The sequence below is a fragment of the Phacochoerus africanus genome, chromosome 12 (assembly GCF_016906955.1).
Source record: "Phacochoerus africanus isolate WHEZ1 chromosome 12, ROS_Pafr_v1, whole genome shotgun sequence".
In the NCBI taxonomy this organism is placed as follows: domain Eukaryota; kingdom Metazoa; phylum Chordata; class Mammalia; order Artiodactyla; family Suidae; genus Phacochoerus; species Phacochoerus africanus.
In genome coordinates, this window is record NC_062555.1 from 2,570,752 (window position 1) to 2,591,830 (window position 21,079).

The window sequence follows — 21,079 nt, forward strand, 5'->3', positions numbered from 1 at the left end:
TGGCATAGGCCAGAAGCTGCAGCTCCCATTAAACCCCTAGCCTGGGAACTTCCATATGCCTTAGATGTGGCCCTAAAAAGAGTGAAACTAAAAAAAGAAATCTGGGTTGGAGGCAAGATGGTGAAAGAGTTGGGGGATGCACTTGCCTTCTCCCACAAACAGAACAAAGAAACACATCTACATGTAAAACAACTCACTCAGAACATCAACTGAATGTTGGCAGAAGAACATAAACCTTCAAAAGTGGCAAGAATCTCTTGATAGAACTGGGTAAAACAACAGAGAAGAGGAGACAGAGAGAGTGGGAATCAGGACAGGAATAGAAGGAGCTATGAAGGAGAAAGGGAACCTACACCACAGGATGCCACCTAACTGAAGGAAAGATCAGCCAAGTCTGAGGGATCTCCAAGATGCCAAGAAAAGTACAAGAGCAGGTCTGAGAACTGAAAAACAGAGTAAGAGCTGCACAGATCATCTGAGCCACTGGTGCAGACACCACAGACTGAGAAGCTTGAATGGGGACTGGGTGCTGAGACCTAGCCTCCAGAGGTCAGTCCCTGGGAGCAGGCTGGGGTTGGTGGTAGGGAGACAGCCTAAGGGACTAGGAAGTGGTGTGCCATGTGCAGAGGGAGCAATAAGCTATGTGCTGGGGAGTGGAAAGCCATGACAGAGGGAACCTGAGAAAGGGTCTGGACCTGAAGGAAGGACAAGGAGCCATTGTTGGGAAGGGGAGAGGAGAGGGGCAGACCATGATAGAATACTCCTTGCACCCCAAGCATGAATGCTTGCCTGCAAGCTAGCAGAGAGCAGAGCATTCCCAGCATATCCACCCCCCAACCCCTTGTGTGCCTGGCCAGAAGCCACCTGCCAACTGTTTGGGTTCCACAAATTCACAGAAAAAGAAAAACACAAGCAAGATGAAGAAGCTCAGAAACCATTCCCAGTTAAAGCAACAGGACAATTCACCTAAAGCAGTCGACAATGAAACAGATCTCTTCAGTCTGACAGACTTTGAGTTCAAAATGGAGATAGTGAAAATAGTGAAGAAATTAAGAGAAGATATGAACTAGTAAGGCAGAATCTCTCAGAAAGGAACTAGAAAATATAAGGAGGAGCCAAAAAAAGAAAAACTAGAAAATTGATTTGCATAGATACAAACTGAGCTAAGGGCAGTAAAGAACAGAATGAATAATGCAGAGGAATGAATTAGTGATGTGGAAGATAGAATAATGGAAATCACCCAAACAGGATAGCAGACAGAAAACCAAAAGGAAAAACATGAAAGCAATGTAAGAGACCTATGGGATAATATCAAGCAGGCCAATCTATGCATAATAGGAATTCCAGAAGGAGAAGAACAAGAAAAGGGGACTGAAAATATATTTTAAGAATTTATTGCTGGAAACTTCCCAAATCTAAAGTGTACAGATTTCAAAATACAGGAAGTACAGAGGGCCCAAAAACAAGTTGAGCCCAAACAGGCTTATATGAAGACATATTATAATAAAAATGGCAAACTTAATGATAAAGAGAGGATTCTAAAGGCAGCAAGAAAAAACAGTGTCAATTATAAGGGAACCCCCATAAGGCTATCAGCTGATTTCTCCACAGAAAATCTACAGGCCAGGAGGGAATGGCAGAAGATATGCAAAGAACTGAAAGGAAATAATATGCAACCTAGAATATTCTATCCAGCATGCATAACATTTAAAATAGAAGGGGAAATAAAGGATTTCCCAACACACAAAAGCTAAAAGAGTTCAGCAATATTAAATCCATTCTAAAAGAAATAATGAAAGGCTCTCTCTAAATTTAAAAAAATAAAAAAAAGAGGAAGAACTATGATGGAGGAAACCACAATTAGAAAGCAGTCACCTAAATAAGCCAGCACAAAGATCTAATCTTGAAGATGTTAAAAAAAAAAACACCAAAGTCATACAATGTGGGACAGGGAAGTAAGGAAATAAATAGATCCTTTTTAAAAATTTTATTACTGTAATGAAGTGTTTGAGCCTACATGACTATCAGGCTAAAGCACACAGTTATAGGAAGGGATTAACATACTTAAAACACAGGGCAAGTACAAGTCAAAACAAAACATTACATTCACAACAAATGAGAAGAAGTGTACTCAAGAATAAAATAAATGAAAACCACTCAACCAAAAAAAGAAAGGAAGAATGGAGAATCTTAGAATCAACTGGAAAACAAGGTTTGAAATGGCAATAAATAAACATTTATCAATTATCACTTTAAATGTCAATGGACTGAATGCTCCAATCAAAAGACACAGAGTAGCAGTTTGGATAAAAAAGCAAAAATCTTCAATCTGCTGCCGAAAAGAGACTCAACATAGGGCAAAGGACACATAGATTGAACATGAGGGGATGGGAAAGATATTTCATGCAAATGGACAAGATAGGAAAGCAGGAGTTGCCATACCCATATCAGACAAAATAGACTTTAAAATGAAGGCCATAAAGAAAGACAAAGGACACTATTTAATGGTTAAAGGATCCATTTAAGAAGAGGATATTACAATCATTAATATATATGTCCCTAATATAGGAGAACCCAGATACATACAACAAATATTAACAGACATAAATGGAGAAAGTAATGGGAATACAATCATAGTAGGAGAATTTTTAACACCCCACTCACATCAACGGACAGATCCTCTAGACAGAAAATCAATAAAGTAAAAGAGATCTGAAAGGAAAAAATAGAAAAATTAGACTCAGGACATTACTTCCAAAAAATTAGAATACACATTCTTCTCAAGTGCACATGGAACATTCTCAAGAATCAATCACATATTGGGGCACAGAGCTAACCTCACCAAGTTTAAGAGTATAGAAATTATTTCAAGTATCTTCTCTGACCATAATGGCATGAAACTAGAAATCAACCACAGGAGAGGAAATGAGAAAAAACCTAATACATGGAGACTAAACAACATGCTACTAAAAAAAAAAAAATGCGTCAATGAGGAAATCAAGAAGGAAATTTAAAAAATCCCTCAAGACGAATGATAATGAAGACACAACCACTCAAAATCTATGGGATGCCACAAAAGCAGTGCTCAGAGGGAAGTTCATAGCAATGCAGGCCTTCTTCAAAAAAGAAGAAAGATCTCAAATTGAAAACTTAGCCCACCACATAAATGAATTAGAAAAAGAAGAACAAAAAGGCCTAAAGTCAGCAGAAGGAAGGAAATCATAAAGATCAGAGAAGAAATCAATAAAATAGAGATTCAAAAAACAATAGAAAAAAATCAATAAAACCAAGAGTTGGTTCTTTGAAAAGGTAAACAAAATTCACAAACCTCTGGCTAAGCTCACCAAGAAGAGGAGAGAAAGAACCAAAATAAACAAAATAAGAAATCAAAAAGGAGAAATCACAATGGATACTTCAAAAATACAAAAAAAAAAAATACCAGAACTATGAACAATTATATGCCAACAAATTTGACAATGTGGAAGAAATGGACAACCTTCTAGAATCTTACAGCCTGCCAAAACTGAATCAAGAAGAAATAGATCGATTGAACAGACTGATCACTAGAAAGGAAATTGAGAATGTCATAAAAACACTCCCTGCAAATGAAAGTCCAGGACAAGGTGGCATCACAGGCAAATACTACCAAACATACAAAAAGGAACTTATGCCCATCCTCCTCAAACTTTTTCAAAAGGTTCAAGAAGGAACACTCCAAAAGACATTCTATGATGCCACCCTAATTCCAAAACCCAACAAAGATCCAAAAAAAAAAAAGAAAACTATTGGCTAATATCTTTGATGAATATAGATGCAAAAATTCTCAACAAAATCTTAGCCAACCGAATCCAACAACATATCAAAAAGGTCATACACCATGACCAGGTGGGATTTATCCCAGGTTCACAGGATGGTTCAACATACACAAATCAATTGTTATACACCACATAACAAAAGAAAAGTCAAAAACCATATGACATTCTCAATACATGCTGAAAAAGCATTTGACAAAGTCCAACATTTATTTATGATAAATACTCTCAGAAATGTGGGTAGAGAGGAAACATTCCTTAACATAATCAAAACCATTTATGACAAACCCACAGCAAATATACTACTCAATGGAGAAAATCTGAAATTCTTCCCACTAAAATCTGGAGCAAGACAAGAATGCCCACTCTCACCACTGCTATTCAATATAGTACTGGAAGTCCTAGCCACAACAATCAGAAAAAACAAAGACATAAAAGGCATCCAAATAGGAAGAGAAGAGATAAAGCTGTCATTGTATGCAGATGACATGGTACTATATACAGAAAACCATAAGAACTCAACACAAAAACCACTTGAAGTGATCAACAAATTCAGCAAAGTTGTAGGATATAAGATTAACATTCAGAAATCAGTCTGTATACTCACAATGAAATATTAGAAAAGGAATACAAAAATACAATGCCTTTTAAAATTGCACCCCCCAAAATCAAATACCTGGTAATATAACTGACCAAGAAGGTAATGGACTTACATGCTGAGAACTATAAAACATTAATCAAGGAAATTAAAGCAGATGTAAAGAAATGGAAATATATTTCATGCTCCTGGATTGGAAAAATTAATATTGTAAAAATGGCCCTACTTCCCAAAGCAATCTACAGCTTTGATGCAACCCCTATCAAATTACCCATGACATCTTTCGCAGAACTAGAACAAATAATACAACAATGTACATGGAACCACAAAAGACCCAGAATTGCCAAAGCAATCCTGAGGAACAAGACCCAACCAGGAGGCATCACTCACCCAAACCTCAAGCAATATACAAAGCCACAGTCATCAAGACAGTGTGGTACTGGTACTAAAAATAGACATACAGACAAATGGAATAGAATACAGAATGCAGAAATAAACTCAGATATGTATGGTCAATTAATCTTTGACAAAGGAAGCAAGAACCTAAGTGTATACCTACATGTACATGTAACTGGGTCCCCACTGGGGGGAAAAATTGTGTTGTACAGTGGAAAAAATTGTGTTGAGGAAATAACAATTAAAAAAAACATTTTTGCAGTTAAAATATTGAAGTATTATTGATTTACAGTGTTTTGTAAGTTTCTGGTGTACAGCAAAGTGATTCAGTTACACATATATATAGTCTATATATTCTTTTTCACATTCTTTTACATTATGGTTTACTATAGAATATTGAATCTAGTTTCTATGTGATAAAAATAAATAAATAAATTTTACCTCATAACCTGTTAAATGGAAAAAAAACAAAAAACAAAAAATAAATAATTTTTATTTCCTCAAATTTTGAATTCTTTCCATTGTCATCTGCCCCATGACCAGGAATAATATCCATCACCATGTTTAAATATATATCATAAGAATGAATAATTACCTAATTTCAGGTGTTGTCAAACTACTTCGAGTCAAGGGAAATAGAAATAACATTACATAATTTATTCTCTTAGGATTTTCTCAGAAAAAGGAAATTATTTTTTTTTCTTCTTACTATTCTTACTTTGTTGCCTTGCAATTTTGATTGGAAACCTGCTTGTCATGATTTCTATCACAACCAGCCTATGTGTTTCTTCCTGAGCTACCTCTCACTCTCCACTGTGACCCCCAAGTTGATCACTGACTTCCTGGCAGTAAAGACATTACACCTCCACTGTGAACCCCAAGTTGATCACTGACTTCCTGGCAGTAAAGACCATTTCCTACAATGGCTGCATGATCCAGATCTTTACCATGCACTTCTTTGGGGGATTAAAGTCTTCTTCATCACAGGGATGCTCTATGGTTGCCAGGTGGCCACCTTCCAGCCCCTGCATTAAATGGTTATCATGACCAGAAAGAAGTGTGGTGCCATGATCACTGCTTCCTGTGTTGAGTGATTCCTACATTCCTTCAGTCAATTTCTCCTGGTCATCTTTTTACTCTATTGCAGCCTCCGTGTACTAGATCATTACTTCTGTGATGTGTATCCTTTGCTGAAGCTAGCCTGCATGGACAGAAGCAGAATTGGTCTCCAGGTTATTGCCAATTAGGGCCTGATGGGCCTGTTGACTTTTGTGGTCTTGCTGATATCTTACATTGTCATCTTATATATGGTCTGATCCTACTCTGCAGAGAATCCCTACAAAGTTCTCTCCACCTGCAGTTACCACATCACTGTGGTAATCCTTTACCACTATGGTAGTCCTTTTTTTCTTTTTGCTCCTTTATGTTTTATTTGAATTAAACCACCTATTATTATATCAGAAGACAAAGAAGTTGCTCTTTTTGCACTGTCATTGCTCGCATGCTTAACTCTCTGATGTACACTGAGAAACATGGAGATGAAGAACACCATAAAGAAACTATGGTGCCACATCACAGGAAGAAAGGAAATTAACTGAAAGACTTCCCCAATTTTCACCATTGAGCTTGTTGACTATATGACATCTCTACTCTGAAACCTTTAAAATGTATAATGCTTGCCTGTGGTCCTTTTGTCTAGCAAAATACATAGGCTCAAATATGAGCAAATGTTTATAATTCCCTGGATTTGTCCATGTTCTCTGCTATGCTCTTCTCTAGTTTTCTCATTTCTGTCTCTTCTGCCCCATTGATCCTTTGGCTGTATAACCAATTTAGATATTTAGTAGAAGACTATCAAAGGCACCATGCAATACAGGTCAACACTTAGAGCCCATATAGCTCATTCTTCTATGTAACAATATTCAATGGAGCCAATTCTGGCTGTCAAATGATGATTTAAAACATAATTCCAATGTTTTACTTCCATCACTTAAGAGAATTTTTTTTGGTCTTTTAGGGCCACAACCATGGCATATGGAGGTTCCCTGGCTAGGGGTCAAATTGGAGCTGTAGCCTCCAGCCTATGCCAGAGCCATAGCAAAGCCAGATCCTAGCCACATCTGAGACCTACACCACAGCTCACAGCAACACTGGATCCTTAATCAACTGAGATATACCAGGGAGTGAACCTGCAACCTCGTGGTTCCTAGTCAGATTCATTTCCGCTGTGCCATGATGGGAACTCCAGGATGTTCTTATAAAAGATCTAATTTATGACCTGCAAAAATATTTCTTAAAGAAGTCAGCTTCTGCTCTGACGGTGTTCTTGCCAGTGGCAATCTGGGGTTTCTCATATGCTTGAGGCTATTACTATTTTCTAAACCCCACATGAAACTCTTTTCTTTTGTTTCAATGCACTTTTTAATCAAAGCTCCATTCATGTATAAATCAACTGCCACTCTATGGCTAGTTCTAGAGCCTTGGTTAGAGCATGAATTCTAAACCCAGAATTGCTTACTACGTGTGAGAACTGCCACATAAACCCGACACATCATGTATTACATGGAAGTGACAAGAGCACTCAGCTCACAGTCTTGTGATGATTTGTGAGGTTCTGAAACACTGCCTATTGCACAGTATATGCTCCTTCAGCATGAGCTATTTTTATTACCCAGTCCTCTGTTACACCTCAAAAATGTAACCATTCCAATGACCTTTCTCTAGAGCCTTAGGTTTGGGAGGGTGGGGGAAAAGTTAGGGAACACTCATATGAAGGTCGTGTTCCTGTTCCTGGTGAAATTTAATTTTTCTTGGAGTAAGTAGAGAATGTCAAACTCAATGGCTGCATTTTTTGAGCACTGTAAAAGTTAAAAGCAGGTTTTTTGACCAACCACAAAAAAAGGATAGGAGCAAAATCAAGCCATGGATTATTGGTTAGGCTTCAAGCAAATCTCAAAAGTCTTAGAAAATTTCACTGACATCAATTACTTGAAGGGGAATTTGTTTTTAGTTTGGTATAGAAAGCTATAGTAAATAAAAATGAGGTATTGTTGATGTGTCTAAAAATGTGTGCAGACTGAAAAGAAAAATAACAGTATAGTGAGCATTGTGATTCAGGTTTTTTTGGATTTTTTTTGTCTTTTTAGGGCCACACTCATGGTATATGGAGGTTCTCAGGCTGGGGTCAAATCGGAGCTTTAGCCACTGACCTACACCATGTAGCATCTCAGGATCCAAGCCACATCCATGACTTACACCACAGTTTATGGCAATGTCAGATCCTTAACCCACTGAGCTAGGCCAGGGATTGAACCTGAGTCCTCAGGGATACTAGTCAGTTGCCTTTTCCACTGAGCCATAACAGGAACTACTGCTGTGACTCAGGTTTACATACCCAAGAAATAATCCTGAAAATACTATGTGAAGGACAATCTTGAAAAATATCCTAACACATTTGTAACAGATCAGGACTATGTGGGGCCCTCCTGGGACAGCCCCTTCCCACATATCCTTTGCTTTAGCTTCTCTCTGAAGTATAACATATATCTTGTTGGAGGTTTACAAGATCATCATGACTTGACCTCTGTGAACAGATGAAACAACAAAGGATTACTTCACCAAGAAGTTTGCAACAACCAAACACACCCCTCCATAACTTTTCTTTTAAAATGTTTTTTGTTTCAGGGAGTTAGAGGTATTTAGGGACACAAGCCACCTGTCTCCTGGCATGGCCCTACCATAAACCATTCTCTGCTCCACACTCTGATATTTCAGGTTGTTTGGCCTCACTGTGTCTTGGGCACTCAGACTTGCTCTAACACACTGTCTCGTTTTGAATATAATTCTTTATGTGTGTGTGTGTGTGTGTGTGTGTGTGTGTGTGTGTGTGTGTGTGTGTCTTTTGTCTTTTTAGGGCCACACTCAAGGCATATGGAGGTTCCCAAGCTAGAGGTTGGCCTACACCACAGCCACAGCAACACAGGATCCAAGGAGGATCCAAGCCTCATCTGGAACCCACACCACAGCCCACGGCAACCCAAATCCCTAACCTGCTGAACAAAGCCAGGGATCCAACCCATGTCCCCATGGATGCCAGTTGTTTTCATTAACCACTGAACTACAACCAGAACTCCTGAATCTAATTCTTGACAGCTATTCCAAAACTCCTGAGTAGGGCTTGCACAGTATACATATCAGAGAACATATCAGAGCAGAAATGTGAAACATCACTTTCTGGTATGAAATATGTAGGGTCTCTGTTGAGAAGACCAGCCAAGCCATGAAGTTTCCCTCTGTTTCCTATGGAAATTTCCTATTCTTCAGCCAATCATATGTGTATTATTGTAGAAGAAAACTTTAAAAAGCCCAGGAACTTCCATAACCTTGAAGGTGTAGCCATAAAAAGAAAAAAACAAAAGAAGCAAACAGTTTTAATGGGTACAAATAGAAAAATTTTAAAAATGAATATGAAATACAAATGATCACATTAGGAAGAACTATGGGAAAATTTTAAATTAAAAAGAAAAATTAAAATCATTTTTGTGGGTATTGAAAGACAAAATTTTAAATGCTGATTATCAAATGCTGAAAACTTGAGAATCTATTACTGTATGGGGAATAAAAAGAGAAAAGATATAAAATCAGTAAGAGAGATTATAATTAATATTTTAGGTCAAATTTGTGTATACTTAAAGTTTATGGGTTTGCCTATCATTATCTTCTGAAAAAAAAATGGTTGAAATAAATTCCTATTAAATAAAACTTTCTCCAAATGTAGCATAAAACATAAAAATTTAAAACTGAGCCTGCAGATATAAGCCTTGAAATATTGCTGAAACTAAAAAGAAACTATAAATCTTCTGCCTGGCCCCACAGCAGCGTGCACACAGGAATGGTCACTAGACAAAAGGAATGAACAGGCATCTGGGCGCCCTCTGCTGGGACCCCACATCCTCCCAGCCAGCCCAGACTGTGTCCCCAGCCGAGGCTGGGAGGCCGCCCCAACCAGCGCCTGCCCCCCAACCCAGTCTGCTGGTTGCTCCTACCTCTGCTTCTGCTGCTGCCTGAGTGTGGCCAGGAGCCTCGCTGCCTTCTGTTCTCTGGCTGTTGAGCGAGATGTGGGAGCCTGCACATTTGTGGCCGCTGCTAATGCTGCCCTTGCCGCTCTGCCCTCAGAGGCTGAGTGGAAGAAATTCCAGCTGTCCATGCCTCCCCACCTTCCATGGCTCCCCGGACCTGAGCATACCCACATGGAGGGGCTGGGGCTGGCTGAGGCTGCCCCAGGGAATGCTGACTCCTGAGGGAGCCAGGAGGAGACCCCCAATGGATCAATCTCCGGTGCACTGCCCCAGCTGTAGTCACCCTAGCTGGAACTGACCACCTACCACCTGCAGGACTTCCACACTCTGGCTACAGTGTGCACTGGGTTGTTCTGACCTGTGCAGCTGGTCCAGGAGAACAAGGCCAAGCACTTCTTCACTTTGAAGGTGATGAGCATCCCAGAGTTCATCTACCTGAAGCATGAGCAGCACATGCACAATGAGAAATCTGTGCTGAAAAAAGTCAGCCACCACTTTCTGCTCAAGCTGTTCTGACAGGCCATGGTGACCACTTCCAGTATATGTTGATGGAGTTCCTTCCTGGTGGCAAGCTCTTCAGCTACCTGCACAATTCAGGCACTTCTCTGCCACCACTGGGCTCTTCTACTCAGAAGAGGTTTTGTGGGCAAGAAAATTTCCAAAAAATAGTTTGAAAAAATTTGCAGTTGAATATATTTAATTTTTCCCAAGACCTACATTATATCCAAACAGCTTTCATTCTTGCTTTTCTTTTTTGACATATGTGTCCAAGGATTAAGCTGCCTTTCAATGTGTTGTGTGAGCAGAGTAAATGATAGCAAATTCATATTGAAGATTTATTTTATGTCATATACTCAGTATTCTCTTTTCATTTTACAAGGACCCAATGAGATGAGCACTTATTTTAACTACAAGAGAACTCAGTAACAGATTAGATGTATACTTTGCCTAAGGTTCCCAGGCACTTGTCCACAAACTGGCCTGCACATATCAGGGGGAAGGAAAGATAGAAGAAAGAGGTAGACCACGCCAGATTGGCAGGTGGTAGTTTTTACAAGCAAAGGAACTTACGCAGGTGGCTTGTCTTGGATGGCTGAAAGACAAGAAGATCTCTTCACCTGCCTGCCAGAAATTTCAACTTCATATACAGGCCTTAGCTGGGTTCAATCACATATTCAGTGCAAATGCTCTCAGTAACACCTTACTCTTTAGACTGCATCCTTGAAAATGTCTTCAGCTATGGGAACAGTGGGCAGGAGTACATCCCAAAAATGGGGGAGGTGAACGAGGAGCCTCTGATTGCTCAGGAACAGCTCACTGTTCAACCAGTGGTCATGTCCCTTCGGTAATCTCCTCTAACACCAGGCAAGGGGGATATGACCAATAAAAGTCAAGAAAATAGCTAATTCTAGAGGAAGGGAAGCAGTGAGGACAAGATGGGAGATATGATTGACTTTGGAGATGATAATAGTTCTCTATTTCTTTTTTCAGGTGGAGACAGTGTTATTTCCATCATAGTTTTCTCTGTGCCCATCTCTGTTTCTCCCTTGGTCTCTTTTTACTGCAAGTTTTTTTTTATGTGTGACATTTCATAATTAATACATGAAAAATATATAAGCTGACCTTAAAAACATATCCAAGGCACTGAAGCAACCTAGGACAGATTGTGAAGTTTGATTTGCCTTCAAATAATTAACTCAAAAACAAGTCTAGTTATTTCAATTTTTTCCAGTCTATTTCTTACGCTAAGGGAAATCTTTTGCTTTTATTTTAATTAACATCACTGTATGTAATTAAATTGTACAACATGATGATTTTATGTACATATATATTGTGAATATTACCAAGATTAAGGCAATGAAGTCATCTGTCACTTCACGCAGTTAACCACTTAAATGTGTGTGTGGTGAGAAAGCATAAAATCTACTCTTGGCAAATTTCAAGTGTATAAAACCATATTACTAATTATAGTTACAATGCTGTATATTAGATCCTTAAAATGTATTCCTCTTATAATTGAAAATCTGTATCATTTGACTTAGATTACTCCCATTGAAACCTGTTTTAAGATGTTACGATCCTTTTCTTTGAGATGCATCCTTTGGTCAAGGTCATATTTTCATATTTATTCTTACTATTAATACAGAAGAACTTTCATGGTTTTCCTTCTGATCTTCCCTTTCTCTACTTTTTTTGGCCATGTTTGCAGCTTGTGGAAGTTCCTGGGCCAGAAGTTGAGTATGCAACATGGCAGTAATCAGAGCCACAGCAGTGATGCTGCCAGATCCTTATCCAGCTGAGCCACTGGGGAATTCTTCCTCTTCTCTGTTCTGTAGTCAAAACATTTTCATTTTGGAGCATAGAGAACACATGGGAGTAAATGTTCTTCCTAGGTGAGGAAGTAAGTCTAGAAAGATCCCCAGGGTAGGGGAAGCAGAGCAGAGCCTTCAGGATGTCATAAGTTAAGGCTGTGACTTAAACATAATGAATGTGTTAATATTAAGTTATAAAGAAGAGAAGGAGGAAAGAACAGACGGAGAAGCATCTGCTCTGGGTAAAGACTGCTGTGGTGTGTTAGTAAAAAGCTTAGCTGGGTTATTCACAAAACATATTTTGCATAGATAGAACATGGATAGAATCTAGGCAACTATGAAGGTTAACTAAATGTGCTTCTGCTCAGCTGCCTATCTTATAAAAATAAAACTCCAATTTCAGATACTTGGGGAATTTATTATGAATTACTTTTTCTCTAATTAACATGTTTTCTCTGTTGATTCCTGTTTCCAAGGAGATTTGAAAAAGAAAGCATCATCAGTACAGAGCAATATTTGAGAAAAAATATGGAATTCATTGAGCTACTTCTGCTGTAAATATTGGATACCTTAATGAGTAATTATTCACTATATCTTAACCACTAATTCATTTTTTCACATGCAATCTCAATGTATCATTTAATTTTCTAAATTTTTAAATTTACTATTTTTTGACTGCACCTGAAGCATATGGAAATTCCCCAGGGATTAAACCCACAGTGACAATGTGGCATCATTGACCTGCTGCACCACAAGGGAACTCCTCAATTTATCACTTTATATTTATTCAGCATTGATAAATTTTCTTCTCATTTTTAGATTGTACATAAAAAATACATAATGCATAGATGTTTATTTTTTGGCCAGATCCATGTTATAAAGAAATGGTAGACTAGTATTCAAATCACGTGGACTTCTGGTTTAATGCTTATTTTTCCCCTAAGTACTATTAGATGTGGTCTTTGAGAATGAAGATGAATTATTTATATCCTGACTTTCCCTTAAGTACTTTACATTGAGTGATTTCTTATGTTTTCATGAAATTTCTTTCAGTAAAATTTTAAAAATTTTTGATTGAAAAGAACATGAGGGTAGTATATGTTATGAAGCCAAACAAATGTGAAGATGTCATTTTCTTTCCTGCATAAATGAAAGACAATAGGATTAGGAATCATATTTATCATTCTCAACTTTTTCTCTCAAAACATGTATAAGGTTCAAAATTGGGGTTTAATACTTGGTGTTAGAGCAGAGCTCTAACAATATAATATTCATTGTGCAATTTATGTACAATTTTTGCAATTTATGTAATTCTTCACAATTTTAATTTGTTACAAATTTACTCTCATATTACTTTCTCTCTATCCACCATCCTTCATTTTACATTATTGTTGAAATTGCTTTTTTTAAAGTTCTGCTACATTTTAGGTTTTCAACTAATTTTCATGTTTATCAAATAGCTCCTTGGTTAATATTATACTGTTATTTATCTCCTTGTGATTGTTCCTTTTCATTGAAATACTGCTTATTTACATCTTCCACATCACACAATTTTTTTCATTTGTTTTCTAATTCAATTGGGAATCTTTCTCAGAAATCTACTCTTCACAATACCTACAAGTAATGTGTTCAATTTATGTACAATGTTAGTATGTTTTTTTTTTTTCCTTTTTGGTTGTATCCACAGCATATGGAAGTTCCCAGGCCAGGGATGGAATCTGAGTCAGAACTATGACCTATACCATGGCTGTGGCAACACTGGATCTTTAAGCTACTGTGTTGGGCCAGGGATCAAACCTATGCTTCAGCACTGACATGAGCTGCTGCAGAGACAGCATCAGATCCTTAACCTACTGCACCACAGTGGGGACTACTGATTGTATGTTTTTAATGTGGCAAATATATGTGATTTTGTTACTGCCATTTTTCTCGTAAGAGGAAAGAAAACTGCATACAAAATAATTATGCTAAATGAAAATTTTATACATTTAAAAAATTTACTGTCCACTTAGATGAAAATTGAATTAATTTCTCTTCAATACATATCAGGACAAGCCTATTGTGCAATTTCTTCTCAGATGCAGTCTTATGGTCACTCAATTAATTGAGCTCTACTGGAAAGGGATTAGATCTATTAATTTTCTCATCTTGTCTTTCCACATTCTGAGTATATGCAGTAAGATAAATAAACTCAAAAATAGAAATATGAATTGTCACCAGTCAGTTTGTTCCTGCCTTTGACATGTCAAGGGAGATGCAAAGGGCATGTTACAGTTCCTAGGGGACAGGTATGACCATCCATTTTTCTTTACACTTTAAATCAAATGATCTCTGTGAACTTTTTTTGTCCTTTTTTTGCCGTTTTCTAGGGCCACACCTGAGGCATATGGAGGTTCCCAAGCTAGGGATCTAATGGGACCTGTAGCTGCCGGCTTATACCACAGCCACAGCAATGCAGGATCTTAGCTTCGTCTGCAACCTGCACCACAGCTCATGGCAATGCCAGATCCTTAACCCACTGAGCTAGGCAAGGGATCGAACCTGCAACCTCATGGTTCCTAGTCAGGTTTGTTAAACACTGAGCCACAACAGGAACTCCCCTGTCTGTGAACTTTTTATTGCATAATTTATTTCATACTATCATCGTACCAGATTAATTTGAATGTTCTATCAGGAAACAAAAGTCAATAATAAAATATATATTTATTTTATTTTATGAAAACCACTTTTAATTTATTGTATTTTTACAAATTCCAAAAGGTTGTATAATCTCCATCTACAAATTTTATATGCAAATGACTATTAAAAATCAGTCAGCCTTAGAATTGCCTACTCAAATTTTTTCAGATAAATATATTTTAATTCACATTTGTCCCTACCCAATCTCAGTGTCACTAATGAAAATTTTATTTTATTCATAATTACTCAGCTTCTTAACTTAGACACTTATAATATGAATATTTTGAGTTCAATGATCCCAAAAGCTAATAGAGCTCTCTGATTCCAAGTTCACTTTTAACTGGCACATAGGTTTTAGCATATTTTGTAGGACAAATCAATTATGATTTCCTTATTAAAACACCTTTGGAAACCCAAGCTTTCTCATGGTCTTTTTCATCTCTGTATTTCTCTGAGTATAGATTTAAAATTTTAACATAGGAGGTATCTATGATGGTGTATAAGAGAGAAAATATTTTATCCTCAGGAAAAGGGGTAGGAAGTCTGAGATGAGCAAAGACTGAAGATCTAAAAATTAAGACAACCACAGTGATGTCAGATCATCAGGTAGAGAGGACTTTGCACTTTCCTTAAGCTGAGTGATTTCTTTTCTTTTTTCCTTTTTAGGCTGCACTCACAGCATATGGAGGTTCCAAGGCTAGGAGTCTAATTGGAGCTGTAACTGCTTGCCTATGCCACAGCCACAGCAATGGCAGATCTGAGCCATGTCTACAACCTACATGGCAGTGCTGGATCCTTAACCCACTGAGCAGGGCCAGGAATCAAACCTGTAACCTTATGGTTCCTAGTTGTACTTGTTTCCACTGTGCCATGATGTGAACTCTGAAGCTGAGTTTCTTAATGTAAATAATGCAATGATATAAGACCCAAACAAGAGAATAAAGGTTACTAAGGAAACTGTTCCTACATTGGCAACCTCAAGGACACCAGTAATGTATAAGCAACCTTCAGCAAAGGGAAAGTGTCATAGTCATAGTGAACAATTTCATTGGGCCACAGAAGGGCAAACTGATGATTATAGAGAACTGAGAAAAGTAATGGACAGGCCTACCAGCCCAGACAGCCAAGATAAGAAGATTGCACCTTGTCCTGTTCATTATAATCATGTAGTGGACAGGCTTGCAGATGGCAACACAGTGGTCACAGGTCATGATTGTATGGAAGAAGATTTTAATAATGCCAAAAATGGGCATGGTAAAGACCTGTAACATGCAATTACCATAAGATATGGTTTTCCTTCCCAGGAGCAGGTCACCAATCAGTTGGGTGTCACAGAGGAGGTATAGCAGATGTTCATGGAGGAAAAGTGGCCAAGGAAATTGAACATTTGTTGGTGAAAACGGACACTGCATTGAATGGAGATAATCAGAAGGTTTCACACCAAGATGGAAATATAACAAAATAAGAACAATACAAAGCAAAATATCTGTATGTTCTAGTTATAAGAAACTCCTCCCACAATAAATTCTAATATGTTCCTATGACTTTTCATATATTATGTGTTATGCACAAATAATTATCTTAAAAAAGAATAAGTGTTGATGAAAACATTTACAATATGATTACAATCATATAAAAGCTACTAAACCCACAGAAAGTCATTAAACAGATTATAGATCCTAGTTCATAAATCAATGCCATTATTATTTTTCCTTAGAAATCATAGCTAATTTCTCTGGTTATATTTTTTTTCAAATAATCTGCTATATGGATAATAAAAATACATTTTATTAGCTTTTGAAAATGTAATTGTTTAAATACAGACATCCCTCTAATTATGATGGTTCAAGTTATAGTTTTTGACTGTGATGATGTGAAAACAGTCAGCATTTAATAAAAATAATTCTTGAATTTTGAACTTTGATGTTTTTCCCCAGGCAGGCAATATATGATAGGACACTATCTCATAATACTGGGCTGGAGCAATGGGTCACAGTAGCTCCCAGTCAGCCAGATTACATGGGTAAAGAACTGATATACTTATAACCATTCTGTACACAGAAAACTGCTCTGTTTTTCACTTTCAGAAAATAGTCAATAAATTACATGAGATATTCAACACTTTATTTCATTTTATTTTTTGTATTTTTGTTTTTTCTAGGGCTGCTCCCACTGCATATGGAGGTTCCAAGGCTAGGGGTCGAATTGGAGCTGTAGCTGCCAGCCTACGCCAGAGACAGAGCAAGGTGGGATCCAAGTCGCATCTGTGACCTACACCACAGCTCACAGCAACACCAGATCCTTAACCCACTGAGCAAGGCCAGGGACCAAACCTGCAATCTCATGGTTCCTAGTCAGATGTGTTAACCACTGTGCCATGAGGGGAACTCAACACTTTATTTTAAAATGGGTTTTGTGTTAGATGATTTTGCCCACCTGTAGGGTAATTTAAGTGTTCTGAGCATGTTGAAGGTAGGCTTGACTAAATTATGATGTCCCACAGGTTAGGTTTATTAAATTTATTTTCAACTTATATTTTCATCTTATGATGAGTTTACTGGGGTGTAAACTTTGCAAATGAAAGATCTGCACTATTTCCTGAAGATAAATTTTACCATTTTTTATTACATTTAGATGACTGTGCTAATAATGTAACAATGCAGGAAATGATTTATGACTGGGTCATTTTGCTGTACAGAAAAAATTGATAGAACATTGTAAATCAACTATAATAGAAAAATAAAAATCATAAGAAATATTTTTCAAATGAATCATTTAAAAAAGGTTTTTGATTTTAGGCAATCCTCCATTTCTCCAGCATTTGAACATGGGCCTGAATAATTGTAGTCATATCATCAAAAAATGCAGTACATTTAAAAAATTGCTTAAATTCTGAGCTGAGTGATTAGGACTCTAAGGTATATTCCTTGAAGAATGTGTGTAGGGTAAGTACTGCATATTGAATTTGGAGACTGATCTTGTTAGCTATGTTACAGTACTAAAAACAGTTGAAAATGCAGCACAAGTTAGATTTTTAGTAAATGACTGACATTTTAAACATTAGAAAAATTATGTATTTCCTGTACTTAGATTTAGTATAAAAGAATGTTTCAAGGTAAATTCTATGATCATTAAAATGAATGATGCAAATAAAGAAAAGTGCTAATTGAAATGAGCAAATATTTTGGATTCTGTACAACTTCTGTGTCCTGCTGGAATAAATTAGGGACATCAAAACTGAATGAAAATGATACCTCATTTTTATTTTGATTTGAAATTCCCTAAAGATTAGTGATATTGAGCAGCTTTTCATAAAGCTATTGTACAGTTACATGTATTCTTGGAAAAATATCTATTCACTTTCTTTCTTTATTCATTGCTATTGGGAGTTGAGGTTTCTGGTATATTTTAGGTATTAACCACTTATGAGCTATATGATTTGCCAAATTTTTCTCATGTTCCATATGTTACCTTTTCACTTTTTTGCTTGTTTACTTTGATGTGAAGAGTAGTCTGGATTTAGAGCTTGGGATTCTGTACCTCACGTTGATATCAAGATGGAATAAGACTTAAGTGACCTAATGTCTTTCACCTCCTCCCTCTAGGAGCCATGAACTGCTTTTTTACAAGTCTGACAAGCTTTCTGGACAGACATTGTTTTTTTCTTTTCTTTTCTTTTTTTTTTTGGTCTTTTTAGGGCCATACCTGCAGCATATGGAGGTTCCAAGGCTAGGGGTCTAATCAAAGCTGTTGCTGCTGGCCTATGCTAGAGCAATAGCAATGCAAGATATGAGCCACATCTGTGACCTACACCACAGCTTATGGCAAAGCTGGGTCCTTAACCCACTGAGTGAGGCCAGAGATCAAACCCACAACTTCATTGTTCCTAGTTGGATTTGTTTCCACTGCACCAAGATGGGAACACCCATGGACAGACCTTGTTTATGTAGCCCTGAATCTACCTAGAGAAGGAAAGAGACTCAGAAGAGCCCATTCTTGCAGCCAGCCCTGACAAGGAATCATTGATATGGATGAAGTCATCTTGGAATCTCCTTAAAAGTCAAGCAATAAGCTGAATACCAGAAAGTGACTTCAGTCCATGCCATATGGAAAAGAAGCATTAGTAAAGTAGTTCTGCCTAAATTAATATACTGTCAGTTACAAAAAAGTGCATGGCAAGATACAGCCCTGTGTGTGATCATATTAAATATATGTATATAAGTAAACATATACAATGTATTCATAACAGTAGTCAGATACTGAGTCACATGTTGTCAGGTACAGAAACATGTGTGTTCACATATTGACATATACTGCAATTGGCAACAGATCTACATATCAGTGATTTTGTCCAAACATGTTGACATACAAATTCACATGAGGTTGGACACTGATGTGTGTGTCTGGTGGGATGCATACTTGTGGGTTCTTGGATACAGGCCTATGAATATTTGGATACAGACATATGTTTATGATTTGGGGGACTGAGCTATAATTCATGCCAGCAAAAGACATTTAGGGACTGCACTTCACTGGAAATGTGAATCAAATGTAAATAAGAAAGTCTTTTTAAATAAGGAGACCAAAGGCAAGATTTATGTACATTATACAGAGATGATTATAATTTTTTGAGATGTCAATCAATCTTTCACATAGGTATAACTGAATAACTTTGCTGACACACATTGTTAAATGACTATACTCCAACGTAAATTAAAATTAAATTTAAGAAATAGGCTACAAACATATATTATACAACATGAGGAATAGAGACAATATTTTATAGTAACTGTAAATGAAGTATAACCTTTAAAATTGTATAAAAATAAAAACTATGAAAAATTTTAAAAATCTGTCACCATATATGAATTTTTTCAGATTGGAAATAAAATATTAAAATATATCATTTTCCTCAGAATAAATATGTACAGTCATAACATTCTGAATATATTCTACTGGGAAGTTTTCAAACTTGGCAAAATTACCCTAAAATTTATCAAGAAAAATGAACATTTAGGAATAGCAAGAAGCTTTTGAAAAAGTTGAATAATTAGGGGAGACTACCTACCCATAATAGGTATAAATTCACGTCAAAATCTTTGGCCACTGAAATATGTTGGTGTTAGGGAAATAACACTAAAGAAGGAGGGAAGGGGAGAGGGAGAGAAGGAGAAAGGACCCCAAAATTGAATCTTCCAGTTGGTGTCAGACCTTACATATTATCTAAAATTTTCATATTAAAATTTTAATAATTATGATTGCAGATGACTTTACCTATTTAGGGAAAATAAGCTTAGAAATTTACTCATATAAGACAAAAACAAATTGTAAATGAGAAAAAATTAAAGTGTTTTGGGAGTTCTTGTCATGGCACAGTAGAAATGAACCTGACTAGGAACCATGAGGTTGTGAGTTTTATCCCTGCCCTCACTCAGTGGGTTAAGGATCCAGCATTGCTGTAAGCTGTGGTGTAGTTTTCAGACTTGGCTTGGATCCTGTGTTATTGTGGCTGTGTTGTAGGCCAGGGGCTATATCTCCATTTGACCCCTAGCCTGGGAATCTCATTATCCCATGGGTGCAGTTATAAAAAAAAGACCAAAAAAATTTTACAGTGTTTTAAGGGTTTCCCATTGTGGCCCATCAAGTTAAGAACCCAAATTTTATACATAAGGATGCAGGTTCAATCTCTGGCCTCACTCCGTGGGTTAAGTATCTGGTGTTTTTGTGAGCTTCAGTGTAGGTCTCAGATACTGCTCAGTGGCATAGACCAGCAGCTCCAGCCCCAGTTCGACCCCTAGCCTAGGAACTTCCATATGCTGCAGGTATGGCCTTAAAAAGGATATAAATTCTTAAGTATTTTGAAAACTTATTTAAACAAAAATGTTAAAATTTATAAAAAGCAATGAATTTTCCAAAAGTGATAGAAGACATCAAAAAATAAAATATTAAAATATAATATATTTATATAAAACCCCTTAACTATAACATAAATAAAATAATAATATAAATACTTGTAGAAAACATCAAAGAAGAGTATTATTTTTAGAAAATATAAAGAGTTAATCAAGGGAATTTCCTTGTGGCACAGCAGGTTAAGGATCAAGTATTGTCACTGCAGTGGCTCATGTCCTTTGTAAATGCATTCATATGATTCATGAGGGCTCTATCTTCTTGAACTAATTAGTTTTCAAGGGGCCTACCTCC